At 49.1% G+C, this 6748-nt stretch overlaps 1 protein-coding gene across 3 annotated transcripts in view; it reads right to left on the minus strand.

The window, feature by feature from the left end:
- Nucleotides 1-6441, minus strand: part of PROX1 (prospero homeobox 1) — a 44390-nt gene extending 37949 nt beyond the window's left edge. The window contains exon 1 of one of the 3 annotated variants that reach the window (XM_090135054.1): nt 5482-5943. The gene's annotated coding sequence lies outside the window, so the exon portion shown is untranslated. Of the gene's footprint in view, nt 1-5481; nt 5944-6117 lie in introns of those variants that run through there. The other 2 variants (XM_090135053.1, XM_090135055.1) reach the window with 2 other exon arrangements.
- Nucleotides 6442-6748: the final 307 nt, after the last annotated feature.

The raw sequence follows: 6748 nt of genomic DNA on the forward strand, positions 1-6748 counted from the left end.
TGGGATTTATGGCACATTACAATTATTGCAATTTATTATGCACTCTGCTTGAAATGAAACATTTTTAAATATTTCTGCTCCACTGGTTTAAGATGGATTAAGATTTAAAAAAGCAAAAACTGCTTAAGCACCAGTAATATGATTCTCTTGCACAAATGCCTAAAATGATACTGTTTATCTTCAGAAGAAAGAGTAGATTAGAAGAACACAGCCTCTGACAACCAATTGATTAAATTTAGGGCATTGAGATACATGTTACAAAAGAAGATGAAAGTATTCCTTATTTAAGATTTATTGTTAAAACAAGAAATTGTATAAAATTTGGATTAAAAAAAATCAATTGCGATGTAAAAACTGTAATTGTGGTTTTGTATTTTAAAGAGATAACAGTGGTAAATAAACATTCGAAGGTCAACTTTCCCTTAATTGTAAGCAGGATGGTATATGTGCAAGAGAAAGGCAGAGAGAAACAAGCACATTTAGGCTTATGCTGAGAGCAAAAAAAAAAACGAAAACAAAAAAAACAAACCTCACTTAAATCATTAGGGAAACATTTCTTCTGCAAAGCAAAAATGCATTAAAATATTTTACAGCCAGGATTATAATATTTACATAGATGTCATCAAATAAAGACCAAAATGTAGTTCGTTAGCACAGCCCTGTGTGTACCAGTGACTAACCTTGATGGTGTTCCGAATTCCCCACGCATCCCTCCTTTCTTAACATACGTTCTCCAAGTAAATCCCGTTACCAAAGCCTGAAAATTTGGTGCTTTGCACACTGACCTACACAGCACTAAATAATCTGCATAGCAGAAACAAGGCATGTTTGGTGCCACATCCCTCTGCTTTAGAAAAATCTCCAGGAACAGTATCTCGAGTGCCCAGTGAAGCCCTTCTCATGTGTGATATTTTGAATACACAGAATCTCAGTTCCTGTGACATACAGAAAAGATGAGAAAAAATATGGGAAGATGAAAGAAGTAACATCAATCAAACGCATGAGAAAGGAAGATACCTTCTCTTTATATGAACTCTCATTGTTTCCCAGGAACACAGCATAAAAAGATAGCACACTTCCTTGCATTTTGTAAAAGGCTCTTGACATAATTTGTGACTTATTAACTAGCGATGCTAAACTCACAGTGCACAGAAAGCTCCGGACGCTCTTTCCCATTTCTTAAATTTAACGTTCGGTAAAATTAAAATATTTGTCATGCGACGCTTATCTAATATTAAACTTTACATTTGCTTAACAGAGCACAATCTTCACAATAACAGGGTATATTGCCAAAGGCAGCATGCAGACTTTTTGGAATTGCTCCCATCTCTTTCGGTTCACCTGTAAAAACATCTACGTGCTCCCTAGGACTGCATCTGTGGCTAGTTTTGAAGAATGACTACCCATGCAAATAGACATAATTTCAGCATGAAATAATCTGTAAAATCAAGACAGGAGTTCATGCTTAGTTTGCAACCAGGATGAAAAAAAAAATAACAATAAAAAGCTTTTAACACTTAGTAACATTATGGTTATTCTGCAGCCTTTGCCTACGTATTCTGGATACACTAAGAGAATTTTCAGAGATTTGGTGTCAGACAGTTACGCAATGGAGGCGATGTTTGTTTGTGTTACCGACTCCTTGCATGCAGGAAAGCAAATGATAGAAATTAAAAAAAAAAAAAGTCATGAAGTGAGATGGGAAACCCAGAACCTTATATCATTCCCAAAACACTGCCTTCAGAGATGGGTCTTTATCACATCAGAAAGTGGAGTTTGGAGGCTGTAGGGAGGAGCACTGCCGCAGGGCCTGGCTGTACCAACTGCACCTGAGTGCACGAGATGCTCGGGTAGCAAAATCCCACTCCTGCCAGTGACAGGATGGGCACTACTGGACGGCACAGCTTGTAAAACCCATCTCCCGCTTTCTTTGAATTGCTCCAAAAGGAGCAGACTCAAACTCTAATGATTGGGTCTTGCTTTTATAATAGTAAAAAAAAAAACAACTTGGAGGAGTCAGGTTTTCCGAAGGGTGGGTTTTGTACGCTGGGGGCAGGAAGGGACCACACACTGCCCCAGCTGTTCAGTGGGAGATACTCACATGGTGCTAACAAGGGTCAAGGTTGACCTTCCAGCCTAGTGGCGCTCACCTGAAAGCGATACAAACTAATTGCAAGATAACTGTAAGAGCCCTTGTTTGCTGCATGTACAGTACTCTGAAGGCATTCTGCGTAAAGACAGCAGTTGCCAATAGGAAAAAAACAACCGGCACCAAAAACCTTCATGCCTTTCCTTCCTTTTCTGCCGTCAAGTTATGCTTGATTAAGATCCAGCAGAATGTTCCCACACTCGCACCAAAACTCTCGTGTCATTTTCCCAGTTTTGTACGTTTCCTAGCAAATTTTAGGTGCCTGAATGCTGTTTCCCACTCTCTTGCCCAATCCCAACCAAGGACACGCATGGGGAGGGCTCACTGTACCCTTGAGTCAGCAGTGCAGGAAATAGGTTGTCCTGCACCCGGCTAGAAGGTCATTGCCACGCATCCTTCCTTCCTAGCACCCATCTTCCTTTCCCTGAGCCCCACAGTAGCAGCAGGAGGTGCTCCCTCCTGCCCTCATGAGAGGCACCAGGGGTATGGCACCCCTAAGCCAAGTGTTCAGCAGCATTTGCATTTGGCCTGGTGTTAGACTGAGCCTACAGACCACTAGCAGTAAGGCTCACGTCCCTTGTGGCTTGTAGATAAGGAACGGCTCTACTTTAGCCTGGCAAAATGGGAAGGACATTGTGCTGCCACTTCGTATTTTGGTCTTGAAGAACCAACACCAGTTCACACCTCAAGGAAAGCCCCATACAGCAGGATGCAAGCCCCAGCCTTGGATGGTAAAGAGATTAGACCAGGGAAGTCTTGGGAAGAAAAAAAAAAAAAAAAGAATTTAGGAAGTTCGTGTCCTTTACACAGTACCACTATTTGGCCTCATATTGTCTCAAAACCTTTTCATACATCTCCTGCCTCCAAATAGCTATCAAGAAATAGTCACTTAGAGATGGAACTCCTAAAGATTTACACATAGATCTTGACAATGTAAGCTGTATTTCTTTCTGAGTTGCATGGCCTGAGATTTGTGAAGGTTAAATGTGCTCGACATGTCACCCTTGATACTCCTTACTTGCCAAATACAGTTTATGTTAAATTCACACTCCGCATCTCGGGCCCCAACGCACACAGTGCGGCTTCCTCGGACACCGAATGTTTTCCATTCCCATGCAGCCCAGACCTGCAACAAGGGCCTCAGCACTTCCCAAGCCCACCCAAAAAATAGCTTGCACTATTTTATTTGCAAATTTACTTTTGAAACTTTTGTTTAAGGAGATTCGATTAAAATGCAGCTATAAAGAACTTCCTAATGGTTTTATTGTATATCCATGGGACATGCACTGACATGTTAAGCGGGAACGGATTAATTCCTACATATCAAAGAGTCACTGCTCCCAAACCATTGGCTAGAATGATCTTTAGAGAGGAATAGAACATTAGATATTTAATCGATTAATACAGAATTGATTTCCATCATCAATTTTATTAACTCCCTGGAAAGATGCAGATCATTTTCTCCCAGATTCATTCATATACGTAGGAGATATAAAGGATATTTCACTTTGATCACTCTCTACCTAGCCGCACCGAAGGGACTTGGTCTAACCTGAGGTGCCCAAGTGATAGGAAAGAGCCATGGAATACAACAGCAAAAGGATAAGCCTAGCAAATATTCACAGCTGAACACAAGGAGCTCTAAGTTCATAGAGCTGAAATTGTCCCTATCTTGTTGCAAGTCAACAACTCTTAGGTCTGGTGTTTGCCTGCCCCATGTCAGCTCACGACACCAACGCCACGCAAGGAATTCACCATGCTCCTGCTACCAGAAATATGCAGATCTTTCACTCCAAGGCACTGCATTGGGCATGGCTTTGCCAGAAGCAGCCAGGAAGAACACGATGAAATTATTGCAGTCAACAGCATTGCCCAGACAAAACCACAGCTAGAATCTGAGAGCAGATGATACTCCTTCCCCATAGGTCTGCTGAGCGCTGAAATCACTTCAACAACTAACAAAAGTACTACCTTTCTCTGTAGGGCTTTGGCACAAGTTTTCTTGGGATCAAGGCTTATCTAACTCCTCTAGCTGGGACATACCATGAAACACGGCAGAAATAATGAGCAACTCTTCTCATAGCAACAACTGCTGCATTAGGATTTCCCCATAACAAGAAGTAAAATTCAGAAGGCGATTAACTCCAAGACTACACTACCTTCAGCCCGTCCCAGAGCGGCCAGCAGGGCCCGGCCCAGCAGTCCCATGCTTCCTACAGCCCGAACCCGTGCAGGCTGGGAGCAAACTGGCAGGTGGGGGTCAGCATCTCCCTACTTTAGGCCTTTGGTTTGGGGGAGATGATGGCCCTCCTGCAACCACCTGCACTGCTGGGAGAAAGGTTCCTTCAACGAGAAGGATATTGAGCTGTTCGTGAAATTAACACGTTTTACTCATTTTCTGCTAGCTTGCTCCTTGTTATTTCACTGACCAGGAAGAAAATAATTCAGAGATAGCACTGACACGGCTGCACAGCAGATTCCTGCCACCAACTCAGCCTAAGTTCTCCAAGGGTTTACCCCACGTTCCACGATGCCCTTACACCAGAGCCCCACAATGAGTTAGCGCAGCCATCCACTGAGACAGAATAAACCAATCTGGGGAGCCCACCCACGGCAGCATTTACAGCTCTCCCCTGAACCAAATTAAACTCCAATTTCAAAAAGTTCTTAGAACTTAATCCCTCATCTATCGGCTGATCATAAAAAGACAAACCGAGACATAAAAAGTACAAACCGAGAGGCCTCGGATCAGCCGGCAGGGAAGTTGGCTGCGTACACTCCGGCGGTCGGGACGCAGGTTGCCGATAATTTAACGGGAAGCAAAAAGCGCCCGCGGTGTACTTCTTACCGCAGCCCAACTCGCGGGCTGCCGATACCTCTCCTGTAGGTGATACTGCGTCCAGCCTCCCGCGCAGCACCACCGCTAAAGGTGAGCCGCACGGAAAAGGAACGCGAAACGGAGCGGCGGCGCTCCGGCGGGGAGAGGCGGAGGGCGCTCCCACGGCCGTGCCCCGCGGCCGGGCCGGGTGCGGCGCTCCTCGGGGCTCCCCGCGGCCGGCACCTGCCCGGCCCAGCCCCCCGCCCGCCGCCCCCGGGTCCCGGGCTCCCCCCGCCCCGAGAGCTGCCCCGAGCGCACCCAGCCTCAACTCCGTTTCGACGCGCGGCAAAGCGCTCCCGGCCGGCAAAAGCCCCGAAGATCTCCGTCAAGGGGAAAGGGAAAAGTTAAAGCCCCCCGCCACGGCGAACAGCGACCGACCGGCCCGAGAGCAGCGCTCATCCCCCTCCCGTGCCCATCTCGGCGCTCCCATCCCTCCCGGCCGCTCGGTACCCACCGCCCCGCGCCGCTCCCGCACCCCGCGGCTCGTCCCGGCGTCGGGAACGCAAAAGTGACCGCGATTAGGAGAAGGAGACTGAAAAGTCCCTGCCCCTCCCGGCCGGGGTTAAAAAGGAGAAGTGGCGACACGCAAAGGACGGGCAAACCGGAGAGACAAAAAGCCGGGCGGCAAGAAGCGAGACAAAGGGTAGTCTCGCAGGAGTTTAAAGCGAAGGATGGGGAACTTCGGAGGGAGCGCCGAACAACAGAACGGAGGCGCGGAGCCCCGCGAAGCGCTGCGGAGACGGAACAAAACGCGGCCGCGGGGCGGGGGGAGCGGCGGGGCAGCATCGCCCGCAGTGCGCGTCCCTCGCGGAGCGCTGCCCGGGGAACCGCCGGCGCTCGGGGGTGAAGTCGCGGCAGTTTCGCTCCTCGGGAAGAGGAGCGCGGTGCCGGAGCGGCGTTTTGCCGCTATTCGTTATTTTTCTAGCGGGAAAAAAAAAAAAAAAAAAAAAAAGAAAAGAAAAGAAAAGAAAAAGAAAAAAAAAAAAGAAAAGAAAAAGAAAAAAAAAAAAGAAAAAAAAAAGAAAAGGACTGGAAAAGCAAAAGAAAAGGAAAAATAAGGGGGGCAAGGAAAGGAAGAGAGCATACTTACTCCGTGCAAAGGCGACGAAACTGAGCCTCTTTTTTTTTTGCCGCTGGACAGAGAGCGAGGCGGCCCGACACATGCACACCGCACGCACACACGCACACACACACTCACACACGCACAGACACACGCGCGCGCACACACACGCGCACGCACGCGCGGCCGCTGAATATTGTAATTGGGCGAAGGGAGGGCGAACGCGGGCGGCGCGGGGCCGGGGTGTGCGCGGCGCGGGGGCGGCGCGGAGCGGAGCGGGCACGGAGCGAGAGCGGAGCGCGGAGCGGGGCAGGGGCAGGGCTGGGCTGGGCCGGCCGAGCCGAGCGAGCGCTCCGCACCGCCACAAGATTTACTTTAAGACACAGCTGAAGGAAACAGGAAGACTACACGTCACGGGCCGGGTGACGTGAGCCCGGCCCGTCGCCCAATCGGAGGGCTCCTTGCGACGGGCCGGGGGGGGACCGGGGAGCACTTGGCAGGAGCGGGAGAGGAGTGAGGGGGCGGCGGGGGGAGCGCCGGGCCCGCCCCGTCCCCGCGGGAAGGTGGCCGCGGCCGCGCACCTGCGTGGGGCCGACGGGACGGGACGGGACGGGATCGAACCGGACGGGGCGGGGGGAAACTCCGGGGAAAGTCGGCCCCA

The sequence above is a fragment of the Phasianus colchicus genome, chromosome 2, assembly GCF_987193195.1.
Source record: "Phasianus colchicus chromosome 2, bPhaCol1.hap1.1, whole genome shotgun sequence".
Taxonomy (NCBI): domain Eukaryota; kingdom Metazoa; phylum Chordata; class Aves; order Galliformes; family Phasianidae; genus Phasianus; species Phasianus colchicus.